This window comes from Erinaceus europaeus, chromosome 7 (assembly GCF_950295315.1).
Source record: "Erinaceus europaeus chromosome 7, mEriEur2.1, whole genome shotgun sequence".
Classification (NCBI taxonomy): Eukaryota; Metazoa; Chordata; class Mammalia; order Eulipotyphla; family Erinaceidae; genus Erinaceus; species Erinaceus europaeus.
In genome coordinates, this window is record NC_080168.1 from 120496451 (window position 1) to 120520043 (window position 23593).

The following is a 23593-nucleotide window of genomic DNA, read 5'->3' on the forward strand; positions in this document are numbered from 1 at the left end:
GAATATGGGAGGATCTCACTCACAGGTAGAAGTTGACAGACAAGATCAGAAGAGAAAACACTCAGCAGAACTTGGACTGGAGTTGGTGTAGTGCACCAAAGTAAGACTCTGGGTGGGTGGGGGAGAGGGTTCAGGTCCTGGAACAGGATGGCAGAGGACCTAGTGGGAGGTTGTATTGTTATGTGGAAAACTGGGAAATGTTATGCATGTACAAACTATTGTGTTTACTGTTGACTACAAAATACTAATCCCCCAATAAAGAAATTAGTGTGTGTGTGTGTGTGTGTGTGTGTGTGTGTGTGTGTGTGTGTTGGAGAAAAAGGAGGATGATGAGAAAGGGAAGAGAGGGGAAGAGAGAGGGGAGGGAGGGGAAAGAATGGGAGGAATAGGAAGAAAAGAGAAAGGAGAAAAGAGAAAAAAAGTGAAGATTCAAAATAAAGTAAAAGAATTTGTGGTTCTTTTACTTTCTCTTTACAAACAATAAATAGTAAGAGGTATTAGCACTAAGCATGGATAAGCTTCAAAAAAAAAAAAAGCCTTGGACTTGAGAATCATTTAGTCAACCAGAAGGAAGCTGAAACGTCATCTAGAAGATACTCATCAACTTTATTTTTTTTTGGGGGGGGGCCTTCTGGTAGAAACCAGAAGGCCTGCTAGACAAATTCTAAAAGAGCTGTAACACTCTTATCAACTTTTTTCACAGAGCCAAACATTGAGCCCTTTAGGCTTTGTCAACCATACAGTCCCTGGCATGTCGCTCTGTCATACAACAACATACTGCTGGTCTACCATTGCAATATAAAGTGATAAATAAATGAGAATCTATATTTTATCAGATTTTATTTACAAATGCAGATGATGGACTAGATTTTATCCTTAGGGGTTATAATTTGAAATCCTTCCTAATAATTGTGAAGATAGTTTCAAGACTTCAGTCCTGGTCCAGGAGCATCACATTGTCTATACACTAGAGGTGTAAGCTCAGTAGTGTGTAAGTCATGGCTAAGTTTCATGTTCCTTAGCACAAAGTGGAGACCTTCATGCAAAATAGAGGACTTCCATAAGGCACACACATACAAAAAAAAATATCTTTTTCATTCAACCTTCTCCAAAGCATTCTTAGATATTGTACAAAAAAAAAAAATCAGGTGACTAGTACGTTTAAATTCTGTGTCGTTTGGACCCCTGGCTAAGTAGCTTAGTTCTGTCTACTATTTTACCTCTAACATTTATTTACATTTCATGCATTGATTTTCTAAAGAGAATAAGACCCAGGATCAAAGAAGTGTAGATCCCTGAGATGTTCTATAAGTACTGTAGCTCTCTAGAGTAGAAAAATGAAGAGAATAAAACTAAAGCTCTAGTCCTATATGAGGAGCCAACAAAACACATTTCCAGACTTCAGATATTCTGATTCAGAGAGCATATCCAGTGTAGGAAGGAAGGAGAGACCATGTTGCCAATCAGGATATATGTCTCAGGTCTCTCTCAGTTTGGCCTGAGCCTTTGAGGACCTTCACCCTCATAACCATATAGCAATCACTCATACCAACTAAGAGTTCTACACTCTGGTTTCTCTTCAGATGATACAAATCTTTCGCCTTTTAAAAAATATTTATTTATTTATTTTCCCTTTTGTTGCCCTTGCTGTTTTTTATTGTTGTTATGGTTATTATTGTTGTTATTGATGTCATCATTGTTAGATAGGACAGAGAGAAATGGAGAGAGGAGGGGAAGACAGAGAGGGGGAGAGAAAGACAGACACCTACAGACCTGCTTCACCACCTGTGAAGCAACTCCCCTGCAGGTGGGGAGCCCGGGGCTCAAACCAGGATCCTTATGCCGGTCTTTGCAGTTTGCACCACCTGTGCATACATAACCCGCTGCACTACTGCCCAACTCCCATCTTTCGCCTTTTACCAACTAAAAGTTCTGATACTTGTGCATGCGATTTGACAATCCACTCTATGTATAAGCATGCATGTGTTTCAAAACTACTCCATCAATAGCCCCAACGATCACCACTCAATCATTTTTCTTTGAGAGCACACTCTAATCTTAGACATTTTTGACATTCCAGAGAGTTCTTTATATTAGGACTTGAATTCACATAATCCTGTTATAACATTCTGAGGAAAAAGGATTCTATTTCTTTCTTGTTTACAGGTCTTGAGCAGATGCTTCCTATTGGGAACTTACGGGATCTAACTGCTCCTTCAAGAAGCCAGATTTTAGAAAGTCTGCAATTTTCAATGTGCTTGGCTTCCAGATTCACCCTGAAGGTTGTGATTCTGGCTAGTCAAAAAGGAGAGAGCAGAAAGGAGCCATTTGAGCTATTTTGTGTGCCAGAGGCAGAAGCACATCCATCACCCTGGTCATTTTCATGGCTTACAGCTTACTCACATGACCTCTCCTCCCTGCAAAGTGGGCTATTAAACACAGTCTAGCTTTGTACTGGCAAAGGAGGGAGAGAGAATGGGTTCTGGACAGCCAAGTCTCTGCCACAACTCCTAACAAATGGATTAATCCTTTTCTAAAGGAGACAAATAGACCGCTAAGAGAGGTCAGAGAAGGGTGTCTTGACAAGTCTTTTATTTCCTAAGATAATAAACAATAATTGGATGGTTTTTCCCACAGGCTTCTTAGCTCTCTGATAACGCTTGGCTATTTATTAAAATAGCCAAGTCCTGTAAGATCTCCTTTTCCCCTATCATCTTCTACAGAATAAAAGAAATGCAGCAATAGTAATATTCAACAGATATTCCTCCACAGCTACGTTTAAAGAGACAGTGCATCCTCCAACTTACCAACACCCGACGTATTTTACGAACTGGTTGATTAGCAGTGATCTGATTCACTGGTGATGTTTCCATGGTCTCTACGGAGAAATCAAAAACTATAAAGTAGCTGACAAAAACTGTGAACACAGGGAGAGACAGGAACTTTGGAAGATATCATTCATTCCTCTGTTCTCCCTTTGTATCATGCACACACTGTTTCTTCAGATGGAACAGTTCTGACTCATTCGAGAAAGAATAGTGATCATTTTTCAATGATGAAGGTGAAGAAAGACCTGTCACAAGACAAAGATCCAAAAGACTTCTCAATCCATGATCAAGCTTTTTTTTTTTTTTTGAAAGGCCCCCTGGGAGGCAGAGGGGGGCAAATTTCTCATTTCTGTGATATAGCTCCATGGAGCTCCCTTTAGGACAACTACAAAGATATGATTTATTTTGTAGCTATTTGATTTATGCTTTTCACATCCCCTCAACTAAAAAAAATAGCTTCATAAGAGCAGTAACCTGTTTTTTTTTTTTTTGGCTCATAATTTAATTCCTGCTGTCTAGCAGCAAGCATGGCATATAAATGAAACCCCATAGCATTGCTATGTAAATAAAAGACAAGAAAAAAAAAGGTAATGCCAGATAACATAGAAACCATTCTATACACAGCATAATACTAAAAAGTTCATATACAGCTGCCCTGTGAGATACAGAAAAGGCCTGATTCCCCTCCTCCCCTCACAAAGTGAGAATTTAGAGATGGAGAGTAAGGCACCAAAGTAAAATCCCTGGGGTGAGGGTAAGGGGCAGTGGGGGTGGCGGGGCATAGGAGGGATGGGACACAGTCTTCTGGTGGTGGGAATGGTGTCTATGTACACTCCTATTAATTTGTAGTCATATAAATCACTATTTAACTAATATGAGAGGGGAAAATTGATTGTATGTCTCAAACTTTTTAAAGCACACACTGAATCTTTTTAATACATAGGCTGAGTCTTTGATATGTTGACTCTCTCAAAAGCCTAAACCAGGGAGAACAGAAGCAACCAGTGGCACAGCTATATACAAGATGCTGGGTATTATACACCAAATCCTAACAAAGGCATTTTTCAAAGTTAACCCAATTACCAAATAATATGATGATAACAATAACTATTGTCTTCTTGAACTCTAAGACAGCAGGAACCTCATATTTCCACTATAGAGCCTATATTTTCCCCAGTCCTGGAACCTTAGGGTGGGGCGCACTTACCTGCATGCTTCTCTCAATTCATACCAAATAATATTGCATCTGCCAATTCCAACCTAATCAACGCAACGAGTGCCACCTCAGCATGCTTCACCTCAGACTGTGTCCAGAGACTTCAGGTGTGGAATGACAACCCTTCAGCTTCATCCCTCGGGTGAGACCTTTCCTTTCATAGTATTCTCTAATTCCATCCCAGGTGGTTCAGCTCTAACGAAGTCCCAAAACCTAGATATACACCAGGTTCCGTGATATAGAGCATATGTTCACAAGTATCCATAAACTAGGGCAAAATATATACCTGAAAGCAGAAGTACACAATAGTCTGCAGTGAGTACCCCCCAGCACTTCATCTGCACTATTTCAGCCTTTAGGTCCATGATTGTTCAGCAATTTGTTTGGCTCTGTATGTTAACTCTCTTTTCAGCCACCAGGTTCCAGATGCCAGCATGTTGCCAACTAGACTTCCCTAGACAGATGACCCCACCAATGTGTCCTGGAGCTCCACTTCCCTAGAGCCCCACCCTACTAGGGAAAGAGAGAGACAGGCTGGGAGTATGGATCAACCAGTCAACACCCATGTTCATCGGGGAAGCAATTACAGAAGCCAGACCTTCCACCTTCTGCAACCCACAATGGCCTTGGGTCCATACTTCCAGAGGGATAAAGAATAGGAAAGCTATCAGGGGAGGGGATGGGATACAGAGATCTGGTGGTGGGAATTGAGTGGAGTTGTACCCCTCCTATCCTATGGTTTTGTTAATGTCTCCTTTATAAAATAAATAAATTAATTTAAAAAAAGAATTTAGAGACGGGATCATTTGCCCAAAGTCACCCAGGTAGAAAGTGCTGAGTCAGAGAAAGTCCAAAAGTTGATATGCACTAATCTAGGCTTATGTTCTATCTAGTTTGTTCTTTTGTTCTTTTTGTCTTTCTTATCTTATTAATTCACATCTTTTTTTGTTGTTGTTTAATATTACAGCAGAAAAAGAACTAGTGGATCAGATTTTACAAGTAGCTTTTACATTGATTTCAAACTGTAGGGTCTTCCTTAGCTAATTTTTCAATGAATCTAGTCCTGAAGAATAGAAAACAAAATTCAGCCCCTCTGGCACTCTCCTTGAAAAAAAATCTGAGGTCACAGATGCATTTGAAAAACAATATCAAAAAAGGGCTTTTTGGTTGTTTTTTCTTTTAACTCAAAAGGATATCTGATCATGCCTATTAGTATCAGCACAAAAAGCAAAATGCGAAAGAGCAAAAGCAAAATGCAGGGACTTGATAATAAAAGTAGGTGTAAAGGTGGGTAGTTTGCATGTTCTGTTTCCTATGGATGGCTACTCTTTTCTTGTTTAACATTTTACCATCTACTTTCTCAACTCCAGCAGTGTTGACATTTGGGATAGGGAACTCTATTGCAAGGGTCTTTCATGTGTATTGTAGAATATTTAGTAACATCCTCTACCTATTGAATGGCAGTAATGTCCCTAACTGTGGCCAATAATCTTCTCATTAGCAATAAAAGGAGGGGGGCCAGGTAGTGGCACACCTGACTTGACTAAGCGTACACATTACAGTTCAAGGTTCAAGCCCCTGGTCCCCACCTGCAGGAAGGAAACTTCAGCAGTGGTGAAGCAGAGCTGCAGATGTCTCTCTATCTCTTTCCCTCTCGACCTCCCGTCCCCTCTCAATTTCTCTCTATCCAATAACAAATAAATAAACCATTTTTTATCTTTTTAAAATTTTTATTAGCTTTATTTATTTATTGTATAGGGACAGCCAGAAATTGAGAGGGAAGGGGGAGATAGAGAGAGAGACAGAGAGATAGAGAGACACCTGAAGCCCTGCTTCACCATTCATGAAGCTTTCCCCCTGCAGGTGGGGACCAGGGGCTTGAACCTGGGTCCTTGTGCACTGTAACATGTGTGCTCAACCAGGTGCGCCACCACCTGGCCCCAAAATATTTTTTAAAAAGGAGAAAAACATACCTTAACTCTGGTTGAGAAGCAATGTTTTTGGAAAAATTATAATAATTTTAACACTTAATTTTTCCCAAAAACAGGAAAGACATAGCCAAATTTTAAATCTGTGAGAATTAGCAACTCTCCTCATGGGATAGGACATCTGTCTGAAGAATACCCCAAAATAACTGTGAAGCTCAGTATCACCCACTTCTTGTGGTTCAATAGTATTTAGATATAGTCTCTATGCAATATTAAGTTAGTTCAAGTTGTATAACACAAAACATTGATATTTGTGTATACTGTGATCACAATAACACCCATCACTCCACACACATATTTATCTCGTGATGATGACTTCCACTGGGATTAACGCAGAGGCTCCTGCACTAAGAACTCACTGCTGCCGGCAGTCTTTTTATTTTTTCCTTTATTTTATTTTATTTTATTTTTCTTACTATGTTATTTGACTGGACAGAGAGCAATTTGAAAGGGGTGTGAGGAATAGAGAGGAAGAGAGGAAGACACCTGCCAACTTGGCGTTCCCCACAATCCTTGGGAAGTAGGGTTCGAACCCTGGTTCCTTGAGCATGGTAATGTGAGCACAGAACCAGGTGTACCACGTCCTGGCCCCTTGTGATAACTTCAGAGCTCCTCTCTCATTTCCCAATAGACAACACAGTGTTGGTCACAACAATCCTCATGAAATACATTACAGCCCTAGAACTCATTTAAGACTTGTGTACATTTTACAGTCATCAGAAGAGATCATATTGTGTGGACTTTTCCTAAAAACAATCAGAATATGAATTTTTCAATGTCCTATGATTTTTCAAAACTCTTGTTCCACTTTAGGAATGAATTTTCACTACTTTTTCATATATCTGAATATTTTATTTCTAATGACTCGAAATGAGAATTTCTAAACATCATCCATTGTTGAAAGCAGCTGTATTACATAAGGGTTAACCTGTCACCTACTCATTGTCTGATAGGCCTCACGGTTGTGATCAAGAGAGTGCTCCTGGTATGAAAGATGCACTTATTGTTACCTATCTCACGTTCACTAACACATGCCTGTCCCTTCATTTATCAAGTTCTCAGTTTTCTAGTCCAGTATCTAACAAAGGAGCTGACAAGTTTCTCTTTCATCCTAATTGTGACAGGCAGTAACTAGCTGCTACTTTAAAATCCCCCTGTATTCAAGCTAACTTTAAGTTCCCCCCCTTTTTCATTTTAGGTTTAGATGTTAAGTTTTTGAGTGTTTAGTGTTAAGTTCCCCTTTTTCCCTACAAGTTCCCCTTCTTATTCTTGTTTTTGAAAGCCCCCGGTTGTTTGCTAAGTAAAAAGCCCCTTGCCCTTTCCCTTTTGAAAAACAGGGCTAATCAGTGAAGGACATCAGGTGTTTTGTAGAAGTTCTGTATGAGGGCTAGCCTTATCAGGACCTCTGCACAGCCCCAGCAGTATACTGGTCGCCAGATGGCCTGGTATGATGGTAGGGGGATGTGAGGACCTAATACCTGGTCAAGTCTTATTGGTTGTCTGGTTTTGCAAGGTTTGAAATTAGCCCACGCTTCGCTTTGTATGGACCCTGCTTTTTGCTTGGTTTAAAATGATTGGATTCCATGTTTTTTGTAATATGTAATTGGACATAGATTGTAAGATGGAGTGGACCCCCTCTTCAAGTGTGTTCTGAATTCTTACAAGTTGTGTGTTTTGAGCCCTGTTCAGGGTCGAGCTTGGTAGACTGCTGCCAGTCACCATCTCGGCCCAGATTGCAATTCGTCAATAAACATCTTTGCTTCCTTTCAGTGGATGGTGGTTTGATTTATGCTCGCTAACATTTGGAGGCCCCAGCAAGATCCCTCAGATGGGAATTCCTGAGGACGCCCCATCCCAGGTCCGGACCCCCAGAAGCCTTGGAAGCCCTGGCCAGTGCCAGTAAGTCAGGCCTAAATTTTGTGCGGTACTGTTTTCAGTTTTGTGCCTCCGGAGGACTGGTAAGTCAAGCTTGATTTTTGTGCACGTTCCCACGGGGCTTGGGGGTCTGTGGATTGCAGGACGCCGCTTTGAAATCCCAGACTGCAGCACTGGGAAGTGACGACTTCCAGGCTGCTAGGGTTGGGTGATAACTGGATCTGAAACAGGGTCCGCACCCTAAGGATCTGAAACAGGGTCTGACAGCCCAGGGTTGGGTGATACTTGGATCTGAAACAGGGTCCTACCACGTTTTGTCTCTTGTGGCCACACTTTGTCTTCTTTGTCTTTTTTCCACTTTGGGGATTCACGAAAAGGCTGAGCCTGCTAGTGCAACTGAGGGGTCTGGCCGGAGCTACTCTCCGGTGATTCCCGAAGGCCTAACTAGCAATATTCCTTAGTAGCAGCGGCCGGAATGATAATTGCCCTATCTTGACTGAGTGAGTGATCTGCTTTAAGTGTCTGTGTGTGAATGCTATGTGCCTCATGGCCTCAAAGATATGGGGCTTGAGTGGGCTCTAACCTGCGTGTCCGTTGGGTCGTTTCAGCTGAGTGAGGTTCTCAATTCGTTTGAGACCTGGACCGGGGATCATACAGTCACCCCTAAGCTAAGACCCCTTGAGGTCCCGCGAGGGGCCCAGCCAGGCGAGTACTGTCGAGTGTCTGACGTCCTTCGGATGTCAGTTCTTTTTCTCCACTTGTAATCTTCTGTCTTGTCAGACTCGCAGTACTTGCGGTCTGTCTCTTTGTTTGTCTCTCCCCGTTTTGTGTTACGGTACCACAAGAGGCTAAAAATTGAAGATTAGAAAACTGGAGTCTCCACTAATAGAAGTCTCCCATAACCCTGAAAGGGGAGAAGGTCCCAAGTGGACACCCTTTGTGTTGATAGGGAGAAGGTGTGAGAGTGGGAGAACGTATGAGAGCATTTTGTGTGCTGGCCAGCAAGTGAGTGGACGAGTAAAGGTGGTTCTAAGTGTGACTGCTGTGATAATTGTTACCTTGTTTCCTTACTATTCCATTTTGACAGGGAAATGGGACAGAACCAGTCGAAGACCTACCCTCTCTCCCCCCTGGAATGTCTAATTAAAAATTTCCCAGACTTCTCTCACAGGGCTGCCGGGTTTGGGGTTCAGGTGGATGCCTTCACGCTGCAGAAGTTCTGTGCCAGAGAATGGCCCACCTTTGGAGTGGGCTGCCCGGAGGAAGGGAGCCTGGACCCAGGCACCTGTGCGTCCATGCAAGATGTGATTTTTGGGGACCCGGGGCACACCAACCAGATGCCATACATAGAGATTTGGGATGGTATTATTTATAATAAGCCTAAGTATTTACAAGAGTGTCAGAAGGGTTCCAAGGAGAAGGGAGAGTCCAAAAGAAAATCAGGAGTGTACATGGTACGGGGGGACAGGAGAGCTGGGACACTTTGGCGTCCCTCCTATCCTCTTCTCCCGAGCCTCCCTGAGTCTCCTCCGAGACCAGGTAGATGGAGGAGTGGGGGGCCCCCTCCATACTCCGGCTCCTTTAAGGCCACTGCTCCCGAACCGGACTCCACCACAGGGGTCCCTTCGGGTCTCTTAAGCCCGCCCCACACTAGGACGGGGACAACCTTTGCACCTGAGACAGCACCGGCAGGAGCTTTCCCCTTAAGGGAGGCGGGGGAGTCAGATGCTGGAGGGAGGCCTTAAGAGTGTATGTTCCTTTCACTACCTCCGACTTATATAATTGGAAGAATCAAAACCCTCCCTTCTCAGTGGACCCAGAAGGAGTAGCTACCCTGCTTGAGTCTGTCTTTTACACTCACCAACCTACTTGGGATGACTGTCAGCAGCTGTTAAATACTTTGTTTATGGTGGAAGAAAGGGAAAGAATTAAGCAGGAGGGAAAGAAGCAGGTTCAGAATCATCAGGGAGAAACACTCGCAGACCCAGAGGTGGAGAAGGTGTTTCCTCAAACCCACCCTAAATGGGACCCGAACACAAGTGCTGGGTTTGAAGCCCTTGCCAGGCACCGCCAGACTCTATTAAGAGGAATTCGGGCTGCTGGACGAAAGCCTACTAATTTGTCTAAGGTGACCGAGTGTAGGCAGGAGGCGAACGAAAGCCCAACTGCTTTTCTGGAGAGGCTTTACCAAGTGTATCGCACTTGGACTCCTAAAGCCCCAGAGAATGCGCAAGCTTTCGTTCTCCAGTTCGTAGCCCAATCCGCCCCAGATATTAGAAAGAAGTTGCAGAAATTAGAAGGTTTCGAAGGGAAGTCTCTTTCTGAGTTACTGGCAATATCCCAGAAGGTATTTGAGAATAGAGAGGATCCGGCAAAGGCTACGGTGGAGCTTAGTAAAAATATGACCCAAGGTTCTTATGGCAAGAGAGACAAAAGGCAGAGAAGGGAGAAGAAGTTTTAGAAAGGAAAGCGGAGGAGGAAAGAGTTGGGGACTGCCTAGGAATCCAGGGAAAACCAAACCTTTGGGGAAGGACCAGTGTGCATTTTGTAAGAAGGAGGGACATTGGAAGAAGGACTGTCCGGAGTACCAGAAGACTAAGAAGTCTCCCCTGGAAGAGGAGACGCCCCTATTGGTCTTTGATTAGGAAGGTCAGGGCTCCCTTAGCCCCCAGGAGCCCAGGGTAAAACTCTCGGTAGGGGGAAAGTTAGTTGATTTCTTAGTGGATACCGGGGCCACTCATTCAGTAATTCAGCAACCAGTAGGGCCTACTGGACAAGAAAAAGTAAAGATTGTGGGTGCTACTGGGGAAGTAAAGAGTTATCCAAAGTCTATAGGGAGAATTGCTGGCCCTGGCCTACAGACTATCATCCATTACTTCCTGGTAATCCCTGAATGCCCAGAACTACTCCTAGGAAGAGATCTCCTCCATAAGCTTCAGGCGACTGTCTCGTTTGAGGCAGATAAGGGACCCATGGTGCAACTTGGTGGGCAGATCCTGCTCACTATGCCAGCAAGTGAGGAGTACCGGCTGTATGAGGACCCGGAAAAGGTAAACAATTTGGACTTGCTAGAGCAGTGGAAGAAGGAGGTTCCTAATGTCTGGGACAAGACCAACCCTCCTGGGTTAGCTAAACATGTGATCCCCATAGTGGTGCAATTAATCAGTTCTGCCACTCCAGCCCGTGTTCGTCAGTATCCCATGAGCCGAGAAGCCCAGCAAGGCATCAGGACACATATCCAGTGCCTGAAGGAGGCCAGTATATTGGTACCCTGTAAATCAGTGTGGAACACGCCTCTTTTCCTGGTTCGGAAGCCTGGAACAAATGACTACAGGCTGGTGCAGGACCTGCGAGAGGTAAATAAGAGAGTAGAGACTATTCACCCCACAGTTCCTAATCCTTACACTCTCCTCAGCCTCCTGCCACCGGAACGGACTTGGTATAGCATCTTAGACTTGAAGGATGCCTTCTTCAGCATCCCTCTGGCCCCCCAGAGCCAGCCCATATTTGCTTTTGAATGAACAGACCCTGAAGAAGGGGAGACCGGACAGCTGACTTGGACCCGTCTTCCACAAGGGTTCAAGAACTCCCCTACCCTGTCTGATGAAGCCTTGAGCAAGGACCTATCTAGCTTTCGGGATGAACATCCAGGGTGCAGCCTCTTGCAGTACGTGGACAACCTTTTAATTGCTGCCTCCTCCCAGAGAGATTGTGAAGAGGCTACTCAAGACCTGTTAAAGGTACTGGGGGCCCTGGGGTACAGAGTGTCTGCCAAGAAAGCCCAACTGTGTGCCCAAGAAGTAACCTACCTGGGCTACCAAATAAAGGAGGTCCAACGGGCGTTGTCCCAGGGAAGGATGCAGACGGTCCTGAAATCCCGACCCCTTCCACAAAAAGACAGGTTCAGGAATTCCTAGGGGCAGTAGGCTACTGCAGGTTATGGATCCCAGGGTTTGCAGAATTGGCCAAGCCCCTCTACACTGCCACCGGTGGAGGTGATGCGCCGTTGAAGTGGACAGAGACGGAGGAGAATGCCTTCCAGGCACTGAAAAAAGCCCTGGTGAGTGCCCCTGCCTTGAGCCTCCCTGACCTTGATAAACCTTTCCAGCTGTTCGTCGCAGAAAGTGCTGGGGTGGCCAAGGGGGTGCTCACCCAGACCCTGGGACCCTGGAAGAAACCTGTAGCCTATCTGTCTAAACTCCTGGATCCTGTGGCAGCTGAGTGGCCGGGATGCCTGCAAACAGTGGCTGCCACCACTTTACTGGTAAAGGAGGATACTAAATTGACATTTGGACAGACTCTAGAAATTGTGACTTCCCATAATCTGGCTAGCCTGCTTCACTCTCCCCCGGACCAGTGGATGACCAACTCCCGGATCACACATTATCAGGTACTGTTGCTTGACCCGCCCCGTGTCACTTTCAAGCAGATAGCAGCTTTGAATCCTGCCACCCTGCTCCCCAACCCAGAGGACGAAGTCAACCATGACTGTGGAGACATCCTGGAAGCCCTGACCTCACTAAGAGCTGATTTGACAGATGTCCCACTGCCAGATGCACTGGTAACCCTCTACATGGATGGAAGCAGCTTTGTGGAGGACGGTCTAAGGTATGGAGGGGCAGCCGTGGTCACTAACCAAGAGGTCTTGTGGGCTGCTTCATTACCACAAGGGACTTCAGCCCAGAAGGCGGAGTTAATAGCAATGACGCAAGCACTCAAATGGGGAGCAGGGAAGAAGATAAATGTGTACACTGACAGCAGATACGCTTTTGCCACTGTCCATGTCCACGGGGCACTGTATAAAGAGAGAGGACTGCTAACTGCAGGAGGAAAAGCCATCAAACATGCACCAGAAATTTTAGCCTTGCTGGCAGTTGTATGGGGACCAGAGAAGGTGGCCGTGATCCACTGTAAGGGGCACCAAAAAGATAACTCAGATATCAAAAGGGTAATCAATTGTCAGACAAGACTACCCAGGAGGTGGCAAAAAGACTAGTGGGGACCCATACCCAGCTAGTAGTGTCCTCACCCAAGGAACTACTACAAAGACAAAAGCCAGACTATTCAAAACAAGAGGAAGAATGAGGCAAAAGACTCGGAGGGAAGCCAAGTAAAGATGGATGGATGATCCTCCCAGATGAAAGGATCCTGTTGCCTCAACAGCTGGGAAGACAGGTGGTAACGTTGGCACATGGAAGCACTCATCTCGGGGGAGAAAAATTAGCAGAATTAATAAATAAATTCTATTTGATAGTAGGTTTGCCTAGGATCTCCCGAAGTGTGGCGAGCCTCTGTGTCACATGTGCCAGGGTGAATGCAAACCCCATCCAGGTTAAGGGATCCGGAACCCGATGGAGAGGAGAAGAACCTGGAGAACACTGGGAAGTGGACTTCACTGAGATGCCTACAGCTCCAGGAGGCTATAAGTATCTCTTAGTTATGATATACACCTTCTCAGGATGGGCTGAGGCCTTCCCCACTAAGAAGGAGACTTCCCAGGTAGTGGTAAAACAAATGGTCTTTGAAATTATTCCAAGGTTTGGACTCCCTTATTCACTGGGGTCGGATAATGGTCTGGCGTTTATCGCCAAGGTCACCCAACAATTGGCAGAGACTTTACAAATTAAATGGAAGCTACATTGCATCTATCGCCCCCAGAGTTCAGGGCAAGTGGAAAGGATGAATAGGACACTTAAGGAAAGTTTGACCAAGTTAAAAATAGAGACTGGCGGGAACTGGGTCTCCCTTTTACCTTTTGTATTGTTAAAAAGTAGAAATACCCCCTATGTGTCTGGATTCACCCCATTTGAAATTGTGTATGGCAAGCTGCCTACCCTTGTGCCCCGGATAGGGGCTGAAAAACTGGCTGAGGTGGCGCGAGGTAATTTCTTAGAATCTCTCCAGGCTCTTCAAGTGGTGCGTGGGAAGGCCAGGCTCACCATCCGGACTGTGAAACCTGGAACCCGGAGGGAGGAAGGCCGAGACCAAATCGTCCCCCTGTTCAAGCCTGGTGACTCCGTGCTGGTGAAGAAACTGCATCCTGATCATCTTGAGGCTCGGTGGGAAGGACCGTTCACTATAATCCTGAGCACACCAACCGCTTCAAGAGTCGCAGGAAAATGACACTGGATTCACCACACCCGCCTGAAGAAGTTTGCTGTGGACGCTGCAGACCCTCCAGAGGCTGACAAACAGAAGAGATGGCGCGCTGTGCCCACCGCCAACCCAATGAAGGTCCGACTGCTCTCGGACTAGTCCCAGTGCTCCTGTTTTGCCTCGGCTGGTACTCCCGAGCCGACCGACCTGCAGTCTCCCCCTTATACATGTGGAAGCTGGTGAATGCAGACGAACGGGTAATCCTTGAGTACATTACCTCTGGACAGGCCATATTCATTTTTGAACTTTGCGACTTATTTGGTTCCAACTGGAGCAGAAGGAATGATTCCAGCCAAATCACCAACAATGGAGGGTGCAGCACCATAGATAGAGAGCACCATCTGAGGGGCAGACCGCTCACTGTCTGCACTCAGGGACCCTGGAGCCAACCTCCCAGGGGGACTGGACCTCATGGACGTCAATATATACAACCTCAGTGTTATACAATCTCCCCAGTGAGAAACTCTGCCCCTCATATAGCCGATACATATATAGAACTCCAGAGGATCCATCGGGATGATGACAGCAACTCTCATCACCAGGAGCCTCACACTGGAGGCTCTTGCACCATAGAAGACTGTAACCCATTGAGCATAAAAGTTAAAACCTGGTATGATGCTGACTTATGGACAAAGGGTAAGACATGGGGCATGGTGGTGGATTTCACTGGGCAGAACCCCAGTACCTTCTTCACTGTTGTTTTTGACGGGTTATGTTGCTTTCGCCGGGCTGGCTTCACGGGCGGGTAACAGACGACCAGGGACTCATGGTTGAGCTGTAGGCAGTGCCGGGATAGCCTGAGGGTACTTCTTCCCGAGCTAGTGCTCTCTGGGTTGGAGAGAACTCAACTGGAGCTGATCTAGGCTGCTGTGTGGGAGAGGGATCAGGAACGCGTGCTGCACCAACTTCCGCAGGAGATACACTCTGGAACTCTCGGAGCCGGAAAGCAATTTCCAAGTGTCTTTAATCAGAAGAGCAGCTGTTTTTATACTCTCCAAGTAGGGTGGAAACAGGATGTGATATAGAGAGGGTGGAGAGAAAAGTGACTGGTGAAAATCAGAGTGTGACAAGGAGGGGGCGGAACAGGCGAGAATCCTATAACTGAACCACCAATGCCCTGGAGTGCTTTATGTAAAAGTGATTTATGTAAATAGACCAAATCTTTGGATCAGTAAATCCCTATATAGCCATATGGATAAGAAGAAGCCAGGGGGAGATGGCAACTACCCAACATCTCCCCCTTTCTTTTTAACTTTTTGCCATAGTATCAGGAGTGTGGGGCACTTTGTGAGGCAGGGAGACTGATAAGAGGCACACCTTTTTTGGGGTTCTACTGTCCCTCCTTGCTCAACCTCTCCGTGGAGAGAGAGACTAACAGGATTGACACACCCCTCAGGCTCAAGCCCTTCCAAGCTCAACCATATCCTCACAATTCCCCAACATCTTCCTCTTACTTAATGGCCATATATAACTGGGTCAATGTCTGTAAAAGGCTTCATCTCTGTCAGGGGAATAGCAGTGTAGGGGTGAACGGAAACCTGTTGGGAAGAAAGCAGAATGATAGTGTGTAAGTGTCTTCAAAAATAACTAGCACAAGACAGGGAGGGATAAGTAAGAGTAGCAAGAGACAGAGTGAGCCTGATGGGTGGAGGAGTGGGGGCCTGATAAGCCGAGGGGCTAGAGGGGTGATCTGGCATTGCAAAATCCCGAGTCAGCCTGCTACAGTCATTCTTCAAGAAGTCCAGGAGTATAAAAGGAGTGTCCAGCAAGTTCTATAGAAGCATCAGTCCAATGTCAACGGCCAGGAAATAAATGCCACACGTCTATCTTGATGGAGGAGGACGGCCACCGGAACTTTTCTTCTCTGTAGAGAGTGACCTGGAACCGCCAAAACATGATGGGCGAAACAGAAGCAGGAAGAGCAGACACCGATGGTTGAGAGAAAGGCAGTAGGAAAGTCTTGTCCTTCGGAGTCTGTGAATCAGGTTCTCCAGATCGTGTCAGGTCACATCATGGGTTTCTGGGGATGGCTGTAATTGTGGGTGATGTCAGAGGTCAGGGGTCCAAGATGGATTTCTGGGGATTCTATATGAGCAGATGCTTCTTTATGCGAAGGCTTGTCATAGCTGTAGTCAGTTACTTATGAAAAAACTTTGTAACAAATTAGAAGTTTACTACAATTGATAACTCAATGATTATAACTGGTTTAGGTATCTTTATAATTTTGTGTAAAGGTCATCTTAGGTGACCTCATGTAGCAGTCTTTATATAGCAAAGTTTTCATACCGAATTTAAGTTACATATATTGATTGTTAACTATTTTTACATTGGGTTTTTAAGCAAACTCAGGTTACTAGAGTTAACACATTTTAGTGACATTCTTTTTTTTTGGTACATTTACAATATCAGATTGATGCCAAATTTGTTGTGGATTAATTTCCACAAGATAGCTTACAGGACATTTTTGGGGGCCCTCCAAAAATGTCCTGTATAGAGAATTTGTATTTTAACTTAGGAGATGATGAATTGTCACATTGAATATTTAGAGTTTTACCTTAAACACTCAGTTACTTAAATGAATTGATTTTACCTCTTCTCGTAAAAATGTAACTTCGAAATTACGATTTAACTGTCAAGTTAATGTTTACCAAACTTGAAACACGCATATTAAATATATAGTTTATAACACACAGGAGGAGAAAAACTTGTAAATAAGATATATCATTTCAAATGTGAATTTAGAACTACTGTCATAGTTGAACCATCTTTACTCACACAGTTTAAGACTAAACATTTCATATTGATATCAAGACTTAAAAAAGAAATCAAAAGGGGGAATGAACAATTTTTGGACTGTTTCTGGACGTCTCCAGAAACCATGGCTGCGTCCAGCCGTTTGATATAAAGTCAGTTAACTTTCAGAGTACTCTGAGCACAATGGGTCATACAAAAATTTTGGTCACTCAACTCACTCAATTTTTTTTTTCACTCACTCACTCACTCACAAAACACAACTGGCCAGTCATAGCATAAGACATTCATTCAGGGGGGGGGGGAGAGTTCTGTGAATCAGATTTTTTTTTTTTTTGATTCTGCCATGCTGTATTATGGATCCTGGGGTGCATCCTGTAGCCAGTCCTCTTGCAGCCAGTCTTCTTGCAGTGTTTCTTGTTCTTCAGGGATATCAGCATCATCATGTGGGTATTGCCGGACATGGCGGGCAGGAACCCAAACAGGCTTGGAGTAATTTTGTGGAAAAATACATGCGAAACCCCTCCCCATAGTCAACAGGGGGTCAGGTCCTTTCCAAATTTTATCAAGTGGGTCTTTCCATTTGACTTTAATAGCTGGGAGGGTGGGTGGTGTTTTCCAATGAAGAATTATAGGAGGTTGGTCGGAGTTTTTGTAAATATTAAAGAGATTTAATGTAGTTAAGGCTTTTGCCAGCTGGATATTAGGGGGGTACATTTCCCCTTTTTCTTTATTTAATTGAGCCTTAAGAGTTTGATGGGCCCTCTCAACAATGCCTTGTCCCTGTGGATTATACGGAATGCCTGTAGTATGAGTAATGTTCCAGAGGGAACAAAAATCTTTAAATTGTTTGCTGGTAAAAGCAGGTCCATTATCCGTTTTAAGTTGAAGAGGTAAGCCCATTACAGGAAAACAGGAGAACATATGGCTTATAAGCTTTTTTGAGTTTTCTCCAGTCTGAGCTGTAGCCCACATAAACTTAGAGAAGGTATCAATTGAGACGAACACATATTTTTGTTTGCCAAAGTTAGGTATGTGGGTAACATCAATTTGCCAAAGAGCGTTGGCTTTTAAACCTCGAGGATTAACCCCCAGAGTCTGAATAGCAGGTGTTTTGATTAGACCTGCACAGGAGGAACATGTAGCAAGAATACGTTTTAACTGTGGCAGAGGAATATCAGGAAATCGAGCTCGAAGACCTTTAAGATTAACATGGGTTAGGGAATGAAAGTCAGCAGGATTAGAGACAGAGGCTAGGAGAATTCCTGTGGAGGCAAGGCGGTCAGCTGCAGCATTCCCTTCGGACAGGGGACCAGGAAGAGGGCTGTGGGAACATAGGTGCTGAACATACAGTGGATGGGTTCGAGAACAGAGCATAGAGGCAATTTGAATTAAAAGAGGAGAAAGTGGGTTGTCATCAATTCTTACATAAGATCGAGCAAGCCATGGAAGTAAGTTAACAGTATACACACTGTCAGAAAAAAGGTTGAAGGATTCTGGTACAGCTTTTAATGCAAGGAAAACAGCATAAAGTTCTTTGTACTGAGGGGAATTATCAGGAAGTTCAGTAAAGAGAGGTTTGGGGTATTTCTGGTCTGGATAATATATAAGGGCAGCAGCTCCCTTTTTTCCACCATCAGTGAACACTGTAGGAGCAGAGGGGATGGGATCTCGAGAGAAAAGTTTAGGTACTAGTAGAGGCAACAGAGGTAAAGAAGCTATCAAATTATTAGAGGGAAAATGATTATCTAATTGTCCTGGAAAACCCATTAAACTTATGGCAAAACGAGAATGGTGGCGTATGAGCCATTCTGTATCAGTGAGAGAAAAGGGAAGAATGATTGAATCTGGTTCCCTTCCTAAGACCTGAACCGATCTGTTTCTTCCTTGGCGAACCATAAATGCTAAGGCATCAATCTCGGTAAGGAGTCTTGGAGCTCCGCCTACTGGCGTATGAAGCCATTCGAGAACGCCATGTTTCTGCCACAATGCCCCCACTACCGTGGGGGTGGAGTTAAAGATTAGAAGATTTACTGGAGAGGAGGGGGAGAATCGAACGAGGTGCATGTCCTGGAGAGCCTGGTTAACTTTTTCCAGAGCCAAGGATGCTTCGGGGGTTAACATACGCTTTGAGGAGGGCTGTTTGTTTCCTTTTAACAGATCGAACAGTGGTTGCAGGCAGCTCGTAGGCAGATAAAGATACTGCCTAAGCCAATTCAAATTTCCAAAAAAACTTTGTAAAGAAGCAAGAGTGAGATTAGAAGGAAAAGTAACACAAGGTTTTAAAGGACGAATCTGCGTTAGGGAAATCTCTGAGCCTAAGAAAGATATTGGAGGGATTAGCTGTATCTTCTCAGGAGCTACATTAAGTCCACTTCTCTTTAAGGCAGGGATTAGAAAATCACGTAGGGCGGAGAGATCTGTATCTAATTCTCCCCATATTAACACGTCATCCATATAATGAAAAACCTTAAGGCCCTTATGAATATATGGAAAAAGGGCAGATTTAACAACCTCTTGACAAATAGTAGGACTATTAGCCATGCCCTGGGGCAGTACCACCCATTCAAATCTATCGGCAGGGCTGGCATTATTAATAGAAGGAACAGAGAAAGCAAAACGTTTACAATCTTGTGGGTGTAAGGGAATAGAGAAAAAACAATCCTGTATATCAATAGCTATGATTGGAATTCCTGTGGGAATTGCGGAAGCAAGAGGCAAACCCCTTTGGGGGGAGCCCCAAACCTGCATGGTTTTATTAACTGCACGAAGATCTTGGAGGAGGCGCCATTTTCCTGAGCGCTTTTTAATTACAAAGACTGGAGTATTCCATGGGCTCCGAGAATGACGAATGTGTCCCAACGATAACTGCTCTTGAACGAGTTCTTTTAAAATTTCTAGCTTCTCCCTAGGCAAAGGCCACTGTTCCACCCAGACAGGCTCATTAGAAAGCCAATCTAAGCGGGGAGTTCTGTTACAAACAGTGGCAGTTAGTATTGGGGGTGCTGGTTGGGTCTAGCAGTCTCACAGGAGTGAGTGTGGTGTCCTGCAGAGGTGTCTGAGGATATCACTACATCTAAAGATTCCAGCAAGTCTCTTCCCAATAAATTGGTGCTTATATCAGCTATTAAAGGCTGAAAGCGTCCGGTAGTCCCTTCTGGATCTTCCCACACAAGGGAATCTCGTGTGCGGAATGCCTGAGTCAATCCTCCAACACCATGTAAGCGTGGTCCTGGGAGGAGTTCCCAACTCTGGGGAACCTCTGCTTGTCTTAATATTGTCTTATCTGCTCCCGTGTCAATCAAACACTTAAAAGGAATATTACCAATCTTTACTGTCATAGTTGGGTGACCCCTTTCTAAAACAGGGGTGGTCCATAAAATCTCAGGCTCTGAATTCGAGCTGTTCTCTTGCTCCAGCCGGTTATTTCTATGCTGGAAGTTCCCACATACCCCGGGTTCCTCCTTCTGCTCACCCTCTGTTATTGTTACTTGGCGTGGTGGGTATAGCGACGGATTGGGTCCCAAGCTGGGCTTCTGTTTGTGGAAGAAGGGCACAGCTCCAAGCGGGCGACCTGCTTCCTTCCCTCTTGGGGGCGGGGCTAAGGGAAGCCCCATACCTAGTTTAAATCCCTGTTTACATTTGGCAGAGGCGTGCCGTTCCTATGGAACCTTGACCAACAATCTCTCCTCCAGTGAAATCCTTTCTGGCATCTGGGACAAGGCATTCGTGGTCTCTGATTCCCTGTCTGGAGGCGGGGTTGCCCTGATTGGAGGTGGGGTCGCCCTGACTGGAGGCGGGGTCGCGGTCTATTTTCTGGACATTGGTTACGCCAATGCCCTTGGCGACCGCACTGAAAGCAAGCTCCTTTTTGCTTATGTAAGGTAGCTGCATAGGCCTGTAACATAGGTCCTTGAAAAGAGCTTGATCTGAGATCCTGTGTAGCTAGAATCCAAGTATCTGGGTGTTCATTTTTAAGAGTGATACAGGCCTGTCGAAAATGCGGAAGCATTCCATCCCAGACTATGGATCGCAGAAGGAGAAAACGAGCGTCAGGATTATAAATCTTCCTTTCCAAACTCGACTGGACCCTGGCAATGAATTTAGCGAGGGATTCATCAGGTTCTTGTTGCAGGGAGAGAATGGGGGCTGAGGCTGCTCCCATGGGTGGTGTTAATCGCTCCCATGCTTTTAATGCACACAGGCGTACTTGATCAAAATACCCCGCTGGAAACTTGGCTTCCGCCTGTTGAATCCCTGTTTCTAATTGGCCTGTTCCAAACAATGCATCAAAATTACCCTCTGGCTGATTTTGAATATTTTTCCGCGATTGTTGTAAACATTCATCGCGAAAGAATGCCTCCCATTGCAGGAAGAGGGGGCCTGGGAGCGTAGCACGAGTCACATCTCTCCAATCTTGAGGGGTATTAAGGTTCTGAAGCAGGCCTTGTAAAATGGACCTGGTCCATGGGGCATGAACACCGTCATCTTTGATAGCCTGGCGTAGTTCCTTCAGGTCTGTGGCGGAATATGGATACCAGGCCTGAGGTTTTTGTCTATTGGGGGCAACATTGACCGGAAATGTGTGGACTTCCTCTGATAAGTGTGTAGTGGTAGGAGGAGTCACTGAAGTGGAAGCTTCTGGACAAGTGGCCGAAGAAGTGGTTTTGGAGGCTACAGGAGAATTCGGACATGTGTCTATCAAAACAGGGTGGGGTGAAGAAGCAGCCGTGGAGGCAGCAGGAGGTTCCGGACACGTGTCTGCCAAAATGGGGGTGGCCGAAGAAGTGGCTGTGGAGTCCAAAGGAGAATTCGGACATATGTCTTCCAAAATAGGGGCCTCAGGGCAAGATGCCAAAATAGGGGCCTCAGGGCAAGATGCAGAGGAATTAGGGTGGGTCAAGATCACAACAGGCCTTTGCTTCTTCTTGTTTTTAAGGTGCTGGTTAAGTTCTATGATTACTTCCTTTATCTCTTGGACCTCAGCCTCTAGTTTCTTAAGCCTTTTGAGAGGTTGCCCTATATATCCCTTAAAAGCTGCTATGATGATCAACAGGATATAAGGTGAAGCCCCGAGAAAAATGTCCCAGATATATAAAAATTGTATACTGGAAAAAGAATGCAGGATTTGGAAAAGATTTTCCATGGTGGAAAGATCTCCAGAAAACAATAAAAAGAAAAAAAATCACAGTGCCTTAACACAATATTGCAGATACCCAAAAGGTGTGTACTTATCTAAGATGTCTTCTTGTAAATCTGCTGCTTACGGGTCCCTGTTCCGGGCGCCAGATGCCGGGATAGCCTGAGGGTACTTCTTCCCGAGCTAGTGCTCTCTGGGTTGGAGAGAACTCAACTGGAGCTGATCTAGGCTGCTGTGTGGGAGAGGGATCAGGAACGCGTGCTGCACCAACTTCCGCAGGAGATACACTCTGGAACTCTCGGAGCCGGAAAGCAATTTCCAAGTGTCTTTAATCAGAAGAGCAGCTGTTTTTATACTCTCCAAGTAGGGTGGAAACAGGATGTGATATAGAGAGGGTGGAGAGAAAAGTGACTGGTGAAAATCAGAGTGTGACAAGGAGGGGGCGGAACAGGCGAGAATCCTATAACTGAACCACCAATGCCCTGGAGTGCTTTATGTAAAAGTGATTTATGTAAATAGACCAAACCTTTGGATCAGTAAATCCCTATATAGCCATATGGATAAGAAGAAGCCAGGGGGAGATGGCAACTACCCAACAAGGCAGTATCTCTTTATTCATGCAGGATGCAGCACAATCTAAGAGGAGCTAAGTTAAACTCAAAGTACAGTACAGTACTCTAAAACTCACAATGCTGTCTTTATATATACTTCCCAAGTAGGGTGGAAACAGGATGTGACATAGAGAGGGTGGAGAGAAAAGTGACTGGTGAAAATCAGGGTGTGATAAAGAAGGGATCAGGGTGTGACAAGGAGGGGGGGTGGAGCAAAAACATATCATGAAACAGTGGGGATTAAACCAATGCCCTGGAGGGAGGTGCTTGTTAATAGCGGTTATGTAAATAGAATGAAGTGGTTATGTAAATAGAATAGTGTTAAGCAGGGGGTATTTAAACCAAATGAAACAGAAGGGGTCTCATGCATACCAACACTTCACCATCCAGTTGGAAGTGCAGCCATGGTCCCAGAACCCCATTGGACCTTTGAGACCAATTCTTTTGGGTCAGGACCCCCGGGTCACTTCACCACCCCTGACAGTAGCGGAGGCTGGGGAAGACCAGATCGGCCCGGAGCCAACCGGGATAGTGGGACAAGGCACCAACATCCCACCTGAAGTACATCACAGAGTGAAGACGCTGATAAGGTCTGTAGAACTGATGTATAACCTTTTAAATGACTCTGCCCCAAATGTAACCCGTGATTGTTGGTTGTGTCTACACCCTGAACCCCCTTATTACATAGGAGTGGCAGCCATAGCAGAAATAGGCTCAAGCAAGGGCGACATTAAGAAGCTGACCCTCTCATCAGGAAATTCCAATGGCCCAGAGTGTAGGTGGGGAACACAATCCCACATGACCCTAGCAGATATCCAAGGAAGAGGAATGTGCATTATCACTATTAACTATAAGCTGTACCTCTCTCCTTTTCAGGGTAAATGCAATAATACCATTAGGGTTAGCAAAACCCAGGAATGGGCAGTTCTTTTAAAGGCTCCAGAGGGGACCTGGTGGGCCTGTACTTCAGGTATGGCTCCCTGCATATCCCCTTACGGGATATCTAAGGAGAGCCTTTGTGTTCTGGT

General features: G+C 45.1%; 1 long non-coding RNA gene and 1 other non-coding gene across 2 annotated transcripts; one reads left to right on the forward strand and one right to left on the reverse strand.

The window, feature by feature from the left end:
* Window positions 1-622: 622 nt before the first annotated feature.
* Window positions 623-684, reverse strand: LOC132539651 (U7 small nuclear RNA). The gene has a single exon (XR_009550982.1). It is a non-coding gene; the product is annotated as a U7 small nuclear RNA (small nuclear RNA).
* Window positions 685-14450: 13766 nt separating this feature from the next.
* Window positions 14451-23061, forward strand: LOC132539327 (uncharacterized). The gene is made up of 2 exons (XR_009550576.1): window positions 14451-14716; window positions 22923-23061. It is a non-coding gene; the product is annotated as an uncharacterized LOC132539327 (long non-coding RNA).
* The last annotated feature ends 532 nt before the right edge of the window (window positions 23062-23593 follow it).